Source organism: Zeus faber (assembly GCF_960531495.2).
Source record: "Zeus faber genome assembly, chromosome: 9".
NCBI lineage: Eukaryota > Metazoa > Chordata > Actinopteri > Zeiformes > Zeidae > Zeus > Zeus faber.
Window position 1 is genome coordinate 4,818,522 of NC_137197.1, and position 17,981 is coordinate 4,836,502.

Below are 17,981 nucleotides of genomic sequence, written 5' to 3' on the forward strand. Positions count from 1 at the left end.
CCAAACCACCCCCCCCCCCCCCCCCCCCCCCCCTCCCAGGAGGCTGTGGTGGGTTGAAATTCAGGATTATGTGCCGGGTGGATATTGTGAAAAGTCGACCTGTTATTACTGTCAAAAAGCCTCTTGTGCAAACAATGGGTGGTTTGCATTGGGGCACTGATGTTCTGAGTAGTGTAAATGTTTGGCCTGTCATCCATCTGCATTTGTTTCCTGCCAAACACCGGATCCAGTGGATGATTCCAGAAATTGCAAGACGAGTAACCATGGGGGGGGGGGGGGGGGGGGTATTGCGGATTCCATTTCCATTTGATAAATGTGGGAGTGGTATTCTGGCATTTGTCATTGTGACACTAAGTGGGCCCATTTGTATAAACACATGTTTAATATCTCCGGCGTTGCATCCGCACATTTGAATCACAAAGCCCAAACACGGAGAGCACCAACACCGTCATTAGTTTGTTATTGTGCGTGTGTTTGTGTGGGATGTGTGCAAGTCCAGGCACGGGCGCAGCCACGCCGTGGATCCGAGTGAGTTGCGGCAGGAGAAGCGAGTCTATCATTTGGGGGATTTCGGCTAAGCTCACTCCATCCCCTGACTTCTTTGCATTTCGGTGAGAAAAGAAACGGTCACCGCCCCGTGTTTAAAAAGACCAAATGGAAGAAATAACAGCTCCATCAGGGTATACTCCCGGCTCTGCTCCATCTGTGTGTTGTGTGTTTGTAATATGCAAACATGTTAATTGTATGTGAGGTAGGATATCTGGTCCCTTCCTGGCAGAGGTGATCACGGTGTTCCCGTTGAGCCGTCGGTCCGTGTTTATTTCCGTGAGCTGGGGCGGAAGCTGCTGAGCACAGTTCAACAGAACTGGGACATAGTGACGCGTTCACACACCGGGTATTTTGCGCCGCGTCTGGATCAGGTGGCGCCGGGGTCCGTGGTCGAAGCTGAGCCTGCGCCAAGCAGCAGCCGCTGCAGAAACATTCAGGCCGACGGCGGCGGCGGTGGCGGCGGCGCAACGCAAAGAAGCACTCGTCTGCTTGTGTGCTCTCCGTAAATTAAACATCTCAATCGACGGAGGGCGATCGGTAAACAATGAAACCGGGGCTTTTAGACGGGCATCGATATTTTCATACGCCCCCCTCCCCCTCCCGCCTGTACCTTCCCCGTCGCTTATTCCGAGTGGCCCCCGCGTCGCTTGGCCGTCCACGCGTTGCTCCGTACCTGGAAGGCTGCTTTGGTTTCCCCTCCGGCTCAGGATTAACTCAGATGTTGACCTTGTTCACAGCCGTCCTCCTCACGGCCGCTGCTCCAGACTGATTGAACGCTGTGATCAAAAGCCCCGTCTGATTTACATCGAGATGATCCCCTTTGCGTGTGCAGAAGATCAGGATTAGCCGCCTCCCTGGGGACGCGCGCTGGGAAATCTTTTGAAGCCGTTCAATCGGGGGGAGAGGGAAATGTCTCGGAGTTGCACTCGGAGTGCCCCGGGAGCGCGGCGCGGGCAACACGGGAGGCGCCGCCCGCCTCGGAGAAAACATCACGGGGCCGGGCGGGCCTTTTGTTGAAGGGCCATGCCTCTCGAGGGCCACGGTGACATGGTAATTGTGAGGCAGGTGAACGCGGGGGGCTGTGCTAGCCGGGAGCCTTGGCTTTTCACATGTGAAAACAAGAATTTGGTCTTTAACCCCCAGGTCAGAGGGCTTTGCCATAAAATGCCGGTTTGCTTTGATGCCCTGATTGATATACAACATGTTCCAGGCTCTACCCTCCTTACCCCGACACAAACAACCATGAATGGCTCTAACAAATGGCAGCGGAGGCAACCACTGTCATTCTCGGCTCTGAAGGAAAAGCCATTCATGCGTTGTGGAGCTGGAATTATTCTAAGAAAGAAAGAAACAACTCTCTCTCTCTCTCTCTCAGAAAAAAAAATGACCTTTGATGCAGCATCTCGCTCTAGTGTGTGTGTGTGTATGTGTATGTGTGTGTATGTGTGTGTGTGTGTGTGTGTGCTACTTTACTCCATCACTCTCCGTTGGGATAAGGACACCCTCCAGCTTTAAACCCACATCTTTTGCGTTTGGAAAATGAACGCTGCCTGATGGACGAGCATCAACTTTGAAAGTACAATTATTCAAAACGGGAATTTGTCTGGCTCTGAAATATAATCCTGGTAATAGCTTGGCAGCACGGGAACTCAACAAATGATTCCGCCGTAGACCCTCGTTGCTCGTTTCTCTCGCTCAGTCGTGTCTCGCAGTGTTTGGTGAGACGCTGGGCGCAGATGGCGGCGAGCCCTGCGCAGGTTTTTCCCTCCTTCTCCGTCTCGACAGAGAGCGCTCGGCGGCGGCGGCGGAGCCGTCTGGCGGACGGCTGCGCGTCGGTTTGCGGAGGCGGCGTCTGAGCGTCGCGGCAGCTCCCCTCACCTTCGGAGCGCCGGCCCTTTTGGTTTTGATGGACAGCTGTTATTGTTTGGGCGGCGTGGCGTGAACCGCCCAGCAAAAGCGACTGTGTCCGCGCTCCGTGTTGACTTAACCCCCTGACAGCACCAGGTGAGCTCCCGGAGCGGAGGAGGGGCCCGATCGAGAGGTTTATGTTGAGCGCCGCGCAGGGGTGGGGGCCAATGAGCTGTTTGCTCCACCCGTATACGGTAACCCGGGCACAAACGCCCCCCCCGTGGAACATGTTAATTAGCCTTCCGACTCGGCTTAGCCTCCTTTTCCCTCTGTCACCCGCTTCCCCTTTTTGAAGGAAAATGGAGCCGCGGCTCCTCCGCGAGACGTCGCCGGCTCTGTTCGGCGGGCGACGCTCTCCGTGCCGCGAGAGTCGTTATTGGGTCGCTGGCCCTTGATGTTTGGAGCGTGAATGCAGATTGGTGAGATCCTTCTCCCCCGGGGAGTCTCCATTTTGGGTCCCCGCTGAGGGTGATGGATTGGAGAAAGCTTGGAGTCCGGGGAGACCAGCTGCAGGGGGACCGACGGGGGATTATGCCTGACTTTTGCCGCACAAACTAATGGAGATGGTGGGGCACTCCAACTTCATCTCTTTGAGCTTTTAGCTCATCGTGGCTCCGCAGCCAAGCCCTCTCCAAACAGTGTGTGTGAAATGTCCTTTTAAAGTGCAGAGTCTGTCTCCGCGTGTTTTGGAAATAGAGGGGCCGATTTAGTCATTGGTACACGGGATCTGTCCGCCCATATCTTTGATGTTTCAAAGACGGTAATTCAGCTCAGAATTCTTCTTCTTCTTCCACAATCTCTCCGTTTCGACACAGAAGTTAGAAGCAAATTTCAAGTTTTTCTATTTTTTTTAAAAATTTATTTATTTCTGCAACGAACAGCTACAACCCCTGCGGTCTCTGCATAAAGCCGGTGTATCACCCCACAGCTGAATAAGACATGGCGATAAGCACTGAACCTAAATAATGGAAAGGTTATGACAAAATGGAGTGCACTCTGTGCTTCGCATGGCTGCACATGTAGCAGCCTGTTAACACTCGAGTGAACGTTCAAAGTTCCTCTCTCACTGTTATTTGGACTCTTTATCATACAAGGTGTATTTCACTAATAATACTCATTATATGAAGGAATAAATGTGCGTTTAAGGTAGAGCTGGGGTGTCTATTGATATCACACCATGTCGTGGCTTGAGACTAGACGTCGCAGGGGATTTTGGTGAAACGGTCTTTAATGCGGCACGACGGTGCAGTTGGAGGGTTCTACCGGCTCTCATCAACACCTCTGCCTGCTTGGTCGTAACAGCCACACCGCTGCCCGCTGGTTCCCAAGCGTTACTTGTTCGTAAATATCTTTTCGCTTGATCCCCATAAAACGTGGAAATAAATGACCTGCGTGGTGAGTGGCACAGTTTGAACCCGTTGCGCCGTGGCGGCGAGCCCCGGGTACCAGTTGTTATTTCCACGGCTTGTGGAAGTTGACGGCTGCTCTGATGTGATGTACACCTCGAGTGCCACCCCCCCCCCCCCCCGCTCCTCCAGTCATGGCGTCGCATCGACATGGAGCGCACGTTTATCTGGGAGCCGTGGCTCCAATTTTCTGCTTTCAGACCCTTGAAATTCTGTTTCTGTTTCGGCTCAAATCGCGCGGCGGCGAAGGAAGGGCAACGGAAATCAATAAAAAGGGGAGCTGATCTTGATCCCGCGTCTCTTATTTGGCATTCATCTGTTTCGCTGATTCCCTATTTGGATACAGCTGGCTCTTGTCTGGAGTGTAATGGCTCAATCCCACTTCTGCTCTCGAGAAGCAAATGACTGACTGCTGCACTTTCATAATTCTGTACCTATTTGAGCGAGGGCCGCCCGGGCACGGGAGGGGGGGGGGCTTACGCTGCCTCCCAAATTGATGTAAATCTCCTCGGAAGACGTCGTAATTATCTCACGTGCGGAAGGGACTTTGACGGTGTGCAGCGTTTACGTTGCCGCGACGCAGCCGGGGCTGTCAGTACGTTTGGGTTTACGCTCCATTACGCCGCCTTTCATGTGCAGTTGCCGTGGTTGCCACTTTTCCACAATTTCGTTTTAAGCACATCTATGTCTCTGCCGTCATCTGTTTCTTTCTCCTCTGGTATTTTCTCGGTGCGGCCCCTCCGGTTGTTTAAAAAACAACAGTCATCTGCTTGCAGGTTGACTGTTGTTTAAAAAAACGAATAAGCTTTGCCCCTGATGGAGGGTTTTAACAATAGCGGCGTTTTCTTCTGGGCTGATCCGGGATTGAGAGAGTGGATAATTCCTGGTCTTCCCACTAAAGCCGTGTGTCTTTGAAATAAAGCAGATCTCCACACCGCAGCCGCCCTTCCCTCCCTCGCCCCGCCCCGGCAAATCCATCTGCAAACGGTTCGCCGAAATACAACCCCAAATTCCAAATATTGATATTATTATTGCCGAACTCAACGGCGGAGTGAGAATATGAACTGATGTTTACTCGCGGTAAGATAAATCCGTTTTATTAGAGTTTTTGGACCGATGCAGAAACCCATAAACCGCAGCTGGACTTTTGCCCAACTTCCTCCATACTGCGCTGTACGTTTGGCGGGGGTAGGCCTCCTCACCGGTGGGCGGGAAATAAAACCCGGTTACCATAGTTACCCCTTGAATCATGCCAACGGGCTCTCGTAGTACTCATCCCGTGATGGACGTTAGCCGCCGTCAACAGAAGTTCTCTGACCCGCAGCGCAGAATCGCAGGTTTGTTCAACGGTAAAAACGTGGTGTGTGTGTGTGTGTGTGTGTGTGTGTGTGTGTGTGTGTGTGTGTGTGTGTGTGTGTGTGTGTGTGTGTGTGTGTGTGTGTGTGTGTGTGTGTGTGTGGAAAGGTGTTGTTCTGCTTGGCCCGAGCGGACCGCATTCACGGCGGAGATTTGAATTTGGGGTGAGACATTGATCCTGTGCACCAGGATGCCCACGCCACTGTCAAAACCTATGATAGTATAACAACAGGCCTGATGGAAGGAGAGGCGTGGGGGACAGAATCCAGCTCGACCGTTACTTTGCTTCCATCCGACCTATGGAAATGCACCGAAAATCGCGTCGACATTCCTCGCCAACGAAATCGCGACCGCTGAGTCCATGACCCCCCGCGATTGCGCTCAGCGCCTATAATTGCGATCGGGCGACTCTGAAATAATGGTTCCGTCTTGACAGCCCGCGGGAGGAGGAGAAGCGTCGCAGCCAAGTTGACGCTTAACCTTTTATTTCCTTTCCACAGGCTCCCCTCAGCCACCGGCGCCGCGGCAACGCCCCCGCGCTGCTGGCGCGGCGAGCGCTCGATACAAAAGGGGGTTTGTTTCATGAAATGTTTCCCTTTTTAATGAGTGATGGTGTTCGCTCATTTAATATTCCGCTGCGATATCGCACTGGGAGCCGACTGCGCTTCAAAGCGGCAGCTTGGTTGTAAATGGTAGTGGAGGGATGGAGCCGCCGTGGTGATGGAGGGATGAGAGGAAAAACCACAAACACAGGTATATGCACTCTCCCTGACGTGAAGGGGAGTGCAGCTCAGTGCACACTAACAGAAGGGTGATATACGTATTTATATAATATATAATATATTATATTACATGAGGACCTTTGTGGTTTGACTTTTTCCATAATACAAATGCTAAAACATTACCGCTCAGCTTCAAAGGGTCTGAGTTGCGTACGGACGGGCACATTTTAAGTATTTATGTGCTCGGGCATTTTAACCTTGATTTACGACGGGCGCTTGTGTCACACTGTGCGAACCAGTTCAGGATGAATTTGAACGGTCCCGCTTGGTAAATCCCGGCCCGCTCCGTTTGCACAGCCCCGCCCCGCCCCTGCCCGCACGGCGACGAGGACGGTTAAATACGGGGCCTCGCCGAGAGACGGAGGAAGATAAACACGGAGATGGCCGGCAGTTTGGCATTGATCCTTCCATTTTTGCCAGTCGGGTCCGTGCCAAAGTAACTAATGTAGTCTGCTATCGATTTCCCAGTTTCTGGCCTGGCTGAATTCCGCTTTTATATTGCACTGTTTTTGGAAGGACCCGCCGTATGGCGCCTCCTGGTGTGTCCTCCTCCTTTCCAACGCGGTTAAAGTCTATCTGGTGCGAATTAGATAGAAGTGTGTCTCGCTGTGGTTCATGTTGTCATTGTTTGACGCTCGTGTGTGGAGGAGGAGGAGCAGGAGGAGGAAAGAGAGGTAACAAACTCTCCGCTCGTCACGCTATGGACGCGCCGTGCCACTTCCTGTCTGGTGCACAGGAGTCCTGCTTTTCACACGTCACAAGATCTTTTTCCGCGAGGAATCTCCCCCTCAACCCCGCCCCGCCCCGCGCCCCCGCTATCATTGGCCGCGGGTCCCCGCGTCGCTCCCGACTCCGCTCCCACGCGACCAGGTATCAAAGCCGCTGGGTGCCTCGCCGGCGTCGCCAGCCGTTCGCACCACGCGCCCGTCGCTGGCCGCGGCGCTCCACCGTTTGCCTCCGTCCTGGGGCTTCGCTCGGCCCCTTCTCCACAAAAAAAACAAAAAAAAAAAACCAGACTCCGTCGGCGAGCGGAAACTCCGGCCAGAAGCACGTGGTCCGAACTGGGCATGAGATGAAAAGGGGTTTTGGTGTATCCTCTTATCTGCAGCAGTGTAGGACAGAAGCGGCATCGGCGCCGCTTCCTTTCAACCCGTTGGTAGGCAGAGCAGCTCAGCGGCAGGGCGTGGCTTCACTCCGTTTCCCCTTTTCGGTCTAAATTCATCGTCACTTCCCAATTGGGTCGGGGGCTATTTCTCTTCTTTCCGGACAGTTACCTAACTTTGTTGATTCAGGACGTCATTACTATATTTTTATCTTATCATATCTCTTATCTTTAAGGAAATACATACAACTGTCTGCGGGGATACACAGATACTGGCGGTGGATCTGGTTTCCAGTAGCGATACATGAGGTCGTTGAATTGGGTTCTTGTTTTCCGCTGCTGTTTGGAAGTCGGGGACGATTTCATGTTATTTATTATTCAGTCATCGTCGCACTGAGAAGTTTCCAGGTACTCAGTGCTTGTACTCGGTCGGGGGGGGAGAGAGAAAAAAAAAAAAAAGCAATCTGTGAACGTACAACCGCGAGGCAGAAAGTAGTGGATGTCTGCACAGACGCAGTGTTCCGGGGGCCGGCAGGGAACAGTGCAGGATTCACTGCAGCAACCATGACGCATCATTTGAGGACGGACCCCTGAAGGTAGCTGGGGGAGGAGGACTCGGGGGGGGCATCTGCACCTGCTTCTCCTCCACCCTCTTTCCCCTTTGCCCCATCTCCCAAAGGGCCCCAGGGCTGGTTCGTGCGTGTCCTCCGCGGGGTCGTCGCCGGATCGTTCACCGCGAACGACGCCACCTCGCCCGATTGGACGGCCCTGGAACGTGAGATGCGACCCGTAGAGCGGTTGAACGGACGCGGGCCCCCCGGGTCCACAGGGGCCGCAGCACGTTGGCCCTGCAGCCTGGGTGTGTTGCTGAGCGCGGCCACACGCTGAACGTTAAACAACCGGTTGGCTTCCGCACGGCAAGTGGTTAAAAAGTGGAGTGGCCCTCGCTGATTCCTTCCACCTACCTCGTTGCCTTTTTCATGTGTAACCGTCTCTACTACAACAGTGATTGGAAAGGGAAGGGAACTCTGCGGTGCCTCGTGAAATATTGGCTTTGACGCCGCGCGTGTGAACCGGCCCTGCGGGCGTCGCCGGCGCCGGGAGCGCGCACGTTTTGGCTGGAGCTCTGCGGCGACCCCCGTGAACCCGGGTCCTCGCCTCAAACTTTCGCAACGGGGCTCCCTCCCCGCCACGCTCCACGTACAGTATCACCGGTTGAATTACGCGGCCCCGGGAATGTGTGCCTCCAAATCAGAGTCGCTGATTGCGACACAGAGGGATGGTGGGGGGGGGGGGGTCGACGGCTTCTTCCTTCCTCCTGGCCCCGCGCCAAGCGTCTCCAGTTGCGTGCATGTGGCAGCCCCCGTATGCACCCCAGGAACACCCACCCGGCGGCCCTACGAACCCCCCCTCCTCGTGGGCGCCCGGGCGTTTTTTTTTTTTTCCTTCACGTCGTCCAAAAATAAAAAAATGGTTTGTTGACGGAGCAGAACCTGAGCGAATACTTTTGTCGTTTTTCAGCTTGGAAGCTGATAATTGTTGCTGGCCGAGGCGCACGGTTCATATCGGAGTTAAGAAGCCTGGAAATAGGAAAAAAAAAAAAACGCCAGGAAAGGGGATTTGGATGCTCGGCGTTTGGATGCTGCGGGGGGGGGGGGGGGGGACTTAAAGACACACTTCCTGTTCCTGCCGACAACGCGCTCGGCCCCGCGCCGGCCCTCAGGAGCCCCACCTCTTCACCGGGGACATGGAAAAACAACGGCTTGAAGGGAACTGAAGAACTGAACCTGAACGGGGACGTGGGGTTGTTGGGGGGGGGGTGGAGTTAGAATGTCGACACCGCAGGGGGTGTGGGGGGGGGGGGGGGGGGGGTCATGCTGCGGCTGAATGAGCCCGTGTTCCAGCGGTGATTCCAGTTTGCCTCTGAAATATTGTTCTTGGCCCAAACCTCAGCGCTCGCTGGAAGAGGAGGGAGCTCAGAAAAGTCAAATCTCCTTTGTTTTTCCGTCTGTTTGGGCTTCGTTCGGTGTTTCTCTCCTTTTTGTATTTTTTTTTTGTTTCCCGCGTGTGGGAACTCGGACGCCAGTCGACCTCTAAACAAAAACACCGCGTGTTGGGGGGGGGCTGTGTTATGACAAGTCAAACAGCGAAACGGGAACGATAGCGCCGCGGTGCATTTTGGAAGCTGTGTCACGTCTCCTCGGACGCCGCTTTCCCCGCGGAGCACAGGTCCCGTGATTCGGGAGATTGCCGAGATCCAAGATAAAAACAGGAGAAGGATCAAACTGATTGGATTTACCCGGCGGGGGGCGGGGGGCGGGGGGCGGTGCTTCGTCCGCTGCTTGTGAATTAGGAGTAATGCGGGAACAGAGAAAGCAATTCCTGCCAGAAGGACACTGATGTGGAGGTAATCCCAGCGACGGGTGGGGGCTGATTTGGTGCGACGCGCAGAGTTTGAAGGGTTAATCCTGTTGGTGGGCCGGACGTTTTCCGCCGACTTCCCCGCGTGGAGAGACGGGCGGCGTTGTGTTAAGCGGTTTGGGTGGAGGGGGTTAGTTGAATTGAACTTCCCCTGATGGTGGCGGCTGGATGGGGTCGGAGGTCACAGGGGTCAGGGGTCAGAGGGAGGGGGCGTATTTGTTTTTACTGGGCCGAAGGGGGCGCGGTGCCGCGTGGAAACGCCGCCATCGATGAGCGCACGCGCCGACGCGTCACGGCACCCGGGGCGGCAGCGGCTCGACGTTCCCGGCGCTCCCTCCTGATCCTGACCCACTTCCCCCCCCCCCCCGCTCATCTCTCCCTCTTTAATTGCCGCTCGGCACACTGAGGCCATCTGCTCGGCCGAGGGCCCCGTCGCCATGGAGATGCAGGGAGGCTTTTCGGATTTGCCACAGACCCGCCGACAGTAGTGGAGGTCAGCGAGTGGGGGCAGGGTGTGGAGGAGTCACGGGGGCGACGGCGCTCTGCGACGGAGGGCGGCGTGGCGGCGACGCTCCCGCGCGGAGCGCCGCGGCCACGCCCCCCTCGCCACGCCCATTGCCCCGGAGCAGAGAGATAAAAACGCTGTTACTTCCAGCTGCTTCATCAGTTTTAACTCATAAAGATTTACTTTTTCTCATTTTTATTTTTTTATTTAAACTCTCCGGTGATTTTTCTGTCAAATGTTTCCTGGATGAAGTATCCTTTGAGTCACTCGACGCCTCCGCCTCGCGAGGAGAAAACGAAATGCACTTTTTGTATCAATAAAATCAGTTTTGTTCGGCTGCTCATGTTTATTCTGTCTTTTTGGGCAACTTTACTTTGGTGGAACTAAACCCCGCCCCCGCCACCGCCCCCGCCCCTGCCCCACGACTCATTTTGAGACGAAAACAAAAGCGCGGGGGACGTGTTTGGACATTGACTAGTTTTATCACGCAGTCAAAGACTGAGACAAAGCGTGGCCCTTTGCACCGTGGTTTAAAACCGACCTGCGGAGCTGAAATTTTTATGGCAAAGTACTTTTCCAGTGGCAGCTGTTGGCGAGAAACCCAAGCGCGGGGCTGCAGCCCACCGGAGAGCGGGGGGAAAACAACGTGCGGTCAATGTGTTTTTCCAGGACGAGGGTTGGAGTTTTTGGGCTTATTTTACAGGGATTAAAAGGACAGGGAGGGGCGCAGCGTCGCTCCCTCTAAACTCACGAAATCCGGTGTCTTTTAGCTTTTCAGGTTCTCCTTTTCTCATGTTTTTCTCTCGCGTTCCCTGCTGCATCGTATCGATTAGATGACCATGGCCGTAGATTTCCATTAAAAAAAAGAAAAAAAGCAGCCAAGTTTCATCTGTTTTCAAGGCATAAAAAAAGTGACGGTACATGGAGATTAGCCGACAACCCCAACTCAGCGTCAGATAAAACAGCGTTCCTCCGCCGCCGGCAGTGATGCAGCTCCTCGTGTTGGCGAGAGTCTTTTTTTAAATTTATTTTATTTATTTTTTTTGTTTACCACTGGTTGCCGTGGGGGTCGCATAACGTGCATCGTTGAATTACTAACCACAGCCCGTTACTCCGCTGGAGGAACGGGGAAAAGGGGGAACAGGGAGGGAAATTTGCGGGCGGGGGCCTTTGAACCTCGACAGAAACTTTTCCTTTTGAAGGATCGGACCATTAGGACCTAATCTGTTGCGGCCCCTCGTGGGTTTTCGGCGTCCGTTTACAACGATGGTTTGTTTGATCGCATCCTCTCTGTCCTTCCATCTCGCGTCTCGCAGAGGGAAAACTCAGCGGGCGTAGTGCAGACCCGCGGAATGCACGTGCCGGACGCCCGCCGCCCGACCAAGGCCGTTCAGCGCGGCGTTTAGTATTCAGATATTCCACAAACGCTCCACGGTGTATGTGCCGTTTCAATTTGGCCGAATGTTTCACTTCAACGGCTCAAATGGAGCCGCAGCGTTGACCTCTGCCACAGGCACACTCCCTGCCGAGCTTTGGCAAGGACTTTATATTTATTGCTTCCTTAAAGGTCACTATTGGTATCTGTCATTTTCTAATGTGCCGTTTATAGGTCAATACCTCATTAGTAACCAGGCGGAGTTTGGATCAAATGCGGTTCTGTTTGTGTCACTACATTAAAGTTTTGGGAGTTGAGCGGCCGGTCAGTGTATTACTCTGCTTCGCGGTGCAGCATCGCTCTGAAATATTCATTGGCTTGGTGGACCACTGCGGCGGTCTGACCATGTTTTGGTCTAAAAAAGTAGTCCTGCTGCTAGCTGATTAGGGCCGGGTATCTTCGGTCACAAACGATTTATCATTTATTTATTTATTTATTTATTTATTTATAATTTGGGGGAGCACTGAGATAGTCATATTCCGCTTTGAAATCTCTCACTGACAACAAATTCACCAAACAAACCTTGACAGATTGATAGTCTCGGCGCAATTCGGTTGGTGCCAGATATTCACGGAATTTCGATACCCGGGGCCCTATCGCTAACGGCGCTTAAAAAAAAAAAAAATGTGTGAGATGCCTCGCCAACGGGGCCTCCGTTGCCTCTTACTCCGGCGGCGCAGGGCGACTAAACGATGCAGCCGTTTTGTGAGGCTGAGAGGCGCCGGATTTCTATGCGTCGGCTCCATGCGGCTTCGATAGCGGCGGAGTCCGCTCCGACGCGGCGGACGGGGCCCAAAATGCACAAACACTGCAGGCCGTCGGGTGGAGGGGGAGGGGGAGGAGGCTCCGTCAATTTAAGCTCCGGTGAGTGTTCGATCGCCCGAGCTGCCCGAGTGTCCGGTTCTGAGCCGGGGCTAACAAGACAGTGTGCCCGGCGTCTTGTAATTGGGCCGTGTCCAGTTCAGCAGTGTGAAAAGACAGATCCTGTCTGTCTGCCAGCCAGCCCTCCATTCAAGGTCATTATGCAGAGCGCTGGGCGTGTTATGCCAACCCCCCCCCCGTCCTATCATGGCTTATCCAGCTGTCGCGGTGCGGAGATGGGGGGTGGAGATCCGTGGGTGGAGGACTAGATTATGTTCTTGGCCAGCTTAATGGAAGCGTGTGATGGCGCGTTGTGCAGGAGCGAAGGAGCGAAGGAGGGAGAGGGCTCCCATCAAAATGGCAGCAGCAGAAGTTTCCCCATTAAGCGTGGCTTTGTTTATCCCCGCTCTCCCCTGCGTCTCTGCCAAGGGGCAGCGCGTTTGCAGATTGACGTAAACCGGTGCAGACGTGGAAAGTAAACCCTTTTTTTTCTCCCCGCCGCGCTGGGGGGGGGGGGGGGCGTCGCCGTCACCGGGTTTCCAGAGAAGAGGCGCGGCGCACGCGTGTATATGTTTTGGTTAAACACGATATTATAGACGCGTCGGCGAGGCCTTTGAATGCCAGACGGACGGGAAAGCCTCGACAAACAAAACACGTGGGAACCCTGTGCAAACGAAAGCCGCCCTGTGTACGTGCAGCGTCCTTGTTGCTGGATCCAGGCTTTATGTGTCGCGAATGCAAAGCTTGCCCGGGTGGTGTCCTGACCCCCCCGTCCTGCGCGCTGCCTCTGGGAGCTCCCTGCACCCGCTGCACGAAAAGGACCCCACTGTTGTTAAGAAGGGATTGTTTGCCTTTGACGCCATGTGTTATCTTTTCTGAGGGCAAACATGGAACCAATTCAGCGAAACCGCTTCCTAATCTTTGTTTTACGTTATATATTTTTCCACGACAAACCGCCTGTTTGGCTAATAATTGGATGGGTGTAATCCTGAAAAAAACAAACAAAAAAAAACAAAACTTGGCGCAGGTTGCAGTTTGGATGGATGATGCGCCCTTTATGGTTCCCGCAACATTGGAAATTACGCTCACAAATCACTGAATTTGGCGGAAGGGCGGCGGCCCCCGCCCCTCGTCCGGGGTTTAAACAGATGTGGGTGAAGCAGCTTTTATATCAGCTTTTACACTTTCTCGCTTCACGCGTGGTATTGAAGGAGCTTGAGGCGAGTGTCGGCTGTTTGTGCCCCCGACACGTTTACCCCCTCCGGAGGCGGCACATCCTGACTTTCGTCTTTAGCTGGAGAGACCGACGGCGGGAAAGTTGCCGTTGAGTGCCCTTTTTTGTGTACCCGGAAAGCAGATGTCCCGTCAGCGTCGGCACCGAGCGTTTGCCGTCTGCCCCGTTAGTCAAGTGACCGTGGAAGGAGCTGCGACTCCCGATCGCAGTTTGAGTCAGGGCCGCGGCGGGGGAAAAGGCCCCGGTCGTCCCCTCCAAAGTGCCGGCCGCTGGCTTCATTTGTTTTGACTTTGAAGCCGGGTCTTCCGCCGTTGTTTGAACCGAGACGCTCAAACGTCATCGCCAACACCGAAGCTTCTCGTTCCTAAAATAGGCCGCGCTTCTGTTTACTTCCGCGCGCAGCAATCCCCGTCCCGGGGTGAAATACCTTCCCTTTTTATGGGCAACGCACGTCGGGGTGCTGCTGGCCGGTGCTGATGGAGGACGTTCGGTATTCAACAGAGTGCAGCCCACCACGCCGCTGGCCGGGATTCGTTTATTCACCCTCCAGATGCCATTTGGGCCGGCCGCGTCCTGTGAGACAGAAGTGCGTTCAGCCACTCACTGTATTTACTCGCGTTGGATTGATGCTGATGTGTGAGGGCAGGCCAGAGGAGGCAGGATGGGAAATTGATCGGCGGTGAATGGGCGCCGGGGGAATCTCCACATCCGCAACCGCCTTTTTTCACGCTTTGAGCCGGGAGAGTCCGTCACATCTGAGACCCCCAGCGCCCGCCCGCCCGCTCCGCCGCGCGGATTGAGGCGTAGCTGTCCACGCCGGCGCGCGCGCACCCACCCCCCCACCCCCCCTCGTCGTGCGGGGGGCTTCATTTGATTGTGGAGGGTAATTGATTCGTCCCGCTTGTCCTTCCGGAGGTCATTGCAGCCGCGTGCGTGTTAAGCACAAAAGTTAACGTCACGCGACGGTCGAGCTCCTGAGGGCCGCCGAACGCTCTGGCGCCTGGTGCAGTGCGTGGTCTGCGTCAGGAGGAAGCGCCCGGTCACACCGCCTTCAGCTTGAACTGATGAGATGAGATAAGATCAGTTGTCATACAACTGCTACCTCTCTGTTTGTCTTTGGTGATCATTCTTAAATTCATGCACTGTACATGCACAATAATGTCACTAAGGTGGCTAGATAGTGGAGTTGACGGGTTAAACCAGTGGATGGGATCAGTACTCTGTAGTACACAGAGTATTAGGGGCGGTACTAAAAGTTTACGACTCTGAAATGTTGTCTCGTCGGCGGAAAGGTGTTTGATTCCTCTCGCGTCTCAACCTCGTCAACGTGAACACCTTTCCACCGTGCCGACGTTTGCCGTGTCTCACTCCATGAAATATTTGACTGAGCTCTGTTTGGGTAAAGGTGTTTGGCGGGAGGTGACCTTCGAGACACGCTGCTGTCCAGAGGCAGGAAAGCAGCTCCCCTCCCGCCGTGGGGGTGACAGTGATGTGTTTCTTGGGGAGTTCTGCCGGCGAGAGGGGAAAAAAAACAAAAAACTAAAAGTATAACGTGGGTTTATCTGCCATCCGGGGGGGAAAAAGCCATAAAGAGAGGGAATAAGGAAGGCTCCGCACACCCCCGACGGGGTTTCCTCCCCACGGAGAGAAGGCGGCGTTTTCCATTTGAGAGGCGGAAGCAAGCGCGAGGGAAAGCGGCGAGGCGCCATGAGCAGCGCCGCGCCCCGGATCAGAGGAATTTCAAGCGCGAGTCCCAGGCCCTTTGTGCCGCCGGCGGGGGGGGGACGATGGCGGCGACGGCGGGGATTGGAGAAGCTATTGTGTCGCGGTGATAACGCAGGTTTGTCTTGACGTCTTGCGCCGCCAACCCTCTGCCGCGGGAGGCTGGACGCTCAGCGCGGGATCGTCCCGCCTCCCGGGGGCTTTGGAGGGACGGTGACGTGGGGCCATGACGTCGGCAGCCCTGCCTCTCAGAGTCACGGAGATATGTCCTGAGCCCTTTGATATCAAGTAGATAAACTGGGATTGTTGATTATCATTGTTGACTTTATTTCTACCCGCAACTTGAATATAGTTTTTATTTATCTTCAATTTAATCTCATTTCTGGAGGAACGTTCCCCGAGCCTCCGGTGAACCGGCAACGAGCTTCTTTGTGAAGTCTGCCTTCTTATTTGCTGTAAATCTGTATTTAATTATGCGACTAAAATAACACCGTGCAGGGATTTGAAGGGGGCGTGGGGCCCTGGCACATCCCTGCTGCCGTTGTGCTGCGTCTTTCTGGGTCCTTCTCGAACTCCTTGCTCTTCCCCTCCTGCATGACTGCTCTTTTTTTTTGGGGGGGGGGGGGGGGGGGGGTGAGGTTGCAGTAAATAAAGGCGCTACATCCTGTCGGAGGCAGATATTATTTTCTTCGTCAACAAGATTTCTCAGCTCATGTTCCGATTCATAAACTGAGAACAATCTGCGAAAGCGAAAGATGTAATCCAGCTGTGTTAGCAGCTGCTGTACTGGGCCTAAGTCCATGATAAAGTCACTGTGAAGTTGTCATGAACATGAAATAAAGATGTAGTTTAATTTGCAGTCGAGATTAATAGATAGGAAATAATGAAGTGTTTTATTTTTGGGGAATTTTGTATATTAAGTATTTATTTAATTTTGGTCTGTTATTATTTACATAACCATAAGTACATTTAAATACATTTGAGTTTGTGTGATAGTTTTTCTATGAGTTTTTCCTTAGTATTTTAGTATTTTTGTTGAATTTTCTGTGTAATCTGATGCTATTTACATCACCATATATTTCAGTTAGTCTGAGGTTTTTGTATATTTGTAGGTTTTGTATATTTATTTTAGTGTCTTTATTTATTTAGCTTGCGTGGGTCTGATTTAACTGACATTACCATTCATTTCATTTAGTATGAGTAACCTCAGCTGGATGGTGTAAGCATGTACAGTATATACAGTATACATACTACAAAGACATAACGGCAAGGCCACTCCCTCCTCCTAAGCATAAATGTTTACCCTATCACAGGATGCAAACCCCTTCTCAAAGCACTAAATCAAGTCAGGCAGCAGAGTGGAGGTTTTTTTTTTTTTTCAAACCTTTTTTCCCTTTTTCCTCTTTTCCCAAAACATCTCTTTTCTTTGTGCCAAGTTCCATCAGGGGCTGCGGAGGTACCGCTACGCTCGCCTCTGGAGGATGCGAGCATGCACCGAGGTATTTTTAGCAGCGTGCACGCACACTGAGCAATCTGTGCGTTCCAGCGCAATGTGTCAGGATGGAGTAACATTAAGGCTCCGCTCAGATGCTCCTCAGCGCTTGGTCCAGAGCCCCTGCAGAAGGGTTGCTGGGTGGGGGCGGGGAGGGGGGTGGAGGAGGGGGTCACGTGCTGACCTCATTGTGTGCACGAGTGCAGTATGAGCATCACTGCGCTGCTCCCCGTGCATAATGAGAACGCGACTTATCTCAGCGCTTACAGCTAATTGATTGATTTCCCCGGCACAAATATCCAAGACGGAACCCCCCCCCCCCCTCCGCCCTTTCTCCTCCATCCTATCACGTCAGTCGGAGAGGAGAGGAAGGGGTTCGGAATGAAAATGGACCACTTCTCTGAAGAAGGAAATGGAAAGATTTAATATTTTTTATCCCTGGAAAGGAACTGTCACAGTTTATTACTGTCGCCTCGGCGCCCTCCACCCTCCTCCACGCTCCTCCACCCTCCTCCACCCCCCTCGGCAGAGCTGCGTGCTGCAGTCTGACGGTGCCGCTCTCGCCTACTGACGACTAAATGGCAGCACTTCTCACGGAACACGGAGGCTTTTTCCTCGGCAAAATGAAACTCCGGCTGGAGTGATTATTTGATGGGCCGTTAACTATGCCAAATTAAAAACGTGGTAATTGATTAATTGGCTGAGTGATGTATTTTTGTTCCGGCGTCACCTAGATGTGAATGGCTGTCTTCACTAAACAAAATTATTATAATTATATTATAATTGTTATAATATAATTATGGCCTCGTCCACACATATACGGACAACCCGCCTTCCGTTTAGAAATGAAAATAAACCTCCTTGCACACGAGACATCAGCATTCCAGGCCAGCGGGGGGGCGATGGCACGCGATAAAACTTGGCGTCAACCACAGAAGAAGAGCAGCAGCGTGCAGCGTGTTGAGCGTCTTCATAACATTCAGACACGACGCTGTACGGACGCCGTCCCTCAAGCTGGAGACGCTTTCAGCCCCCTGGTGGAGACACGGAGAACTGAGCCGCATCGACGCGGGTGGGGGCGTTTTCAAGAAGCTCCGTTTCACTTCCTCCACAAACACACGGAGCACTGAGTTTTAAAAAACCTCCGCCCTGGGAGGCCTTTTTCAAATGCTTTGTTTCCAGTTCGGCGCTTTCGTGCGGACGGGGCC

General features: G+C 53.5%; 1 protein-coding gene across 2 annotated transcripts in view; it reads left to right on the forward strand.

Annotated features, from left to right (window-relative positions):
* Positions 1-17,981, forward strand: part of nectin1b (nectin cell adhesion molecule 1b) — a gene marked incomplete at its 3' end in the record, with an annotated part of 177,932 nt that overhangs the window by 862 nt on the left and 159,089 nt on the right. The gene's annotated exons all lie outside the window — the stretch shown is intronic.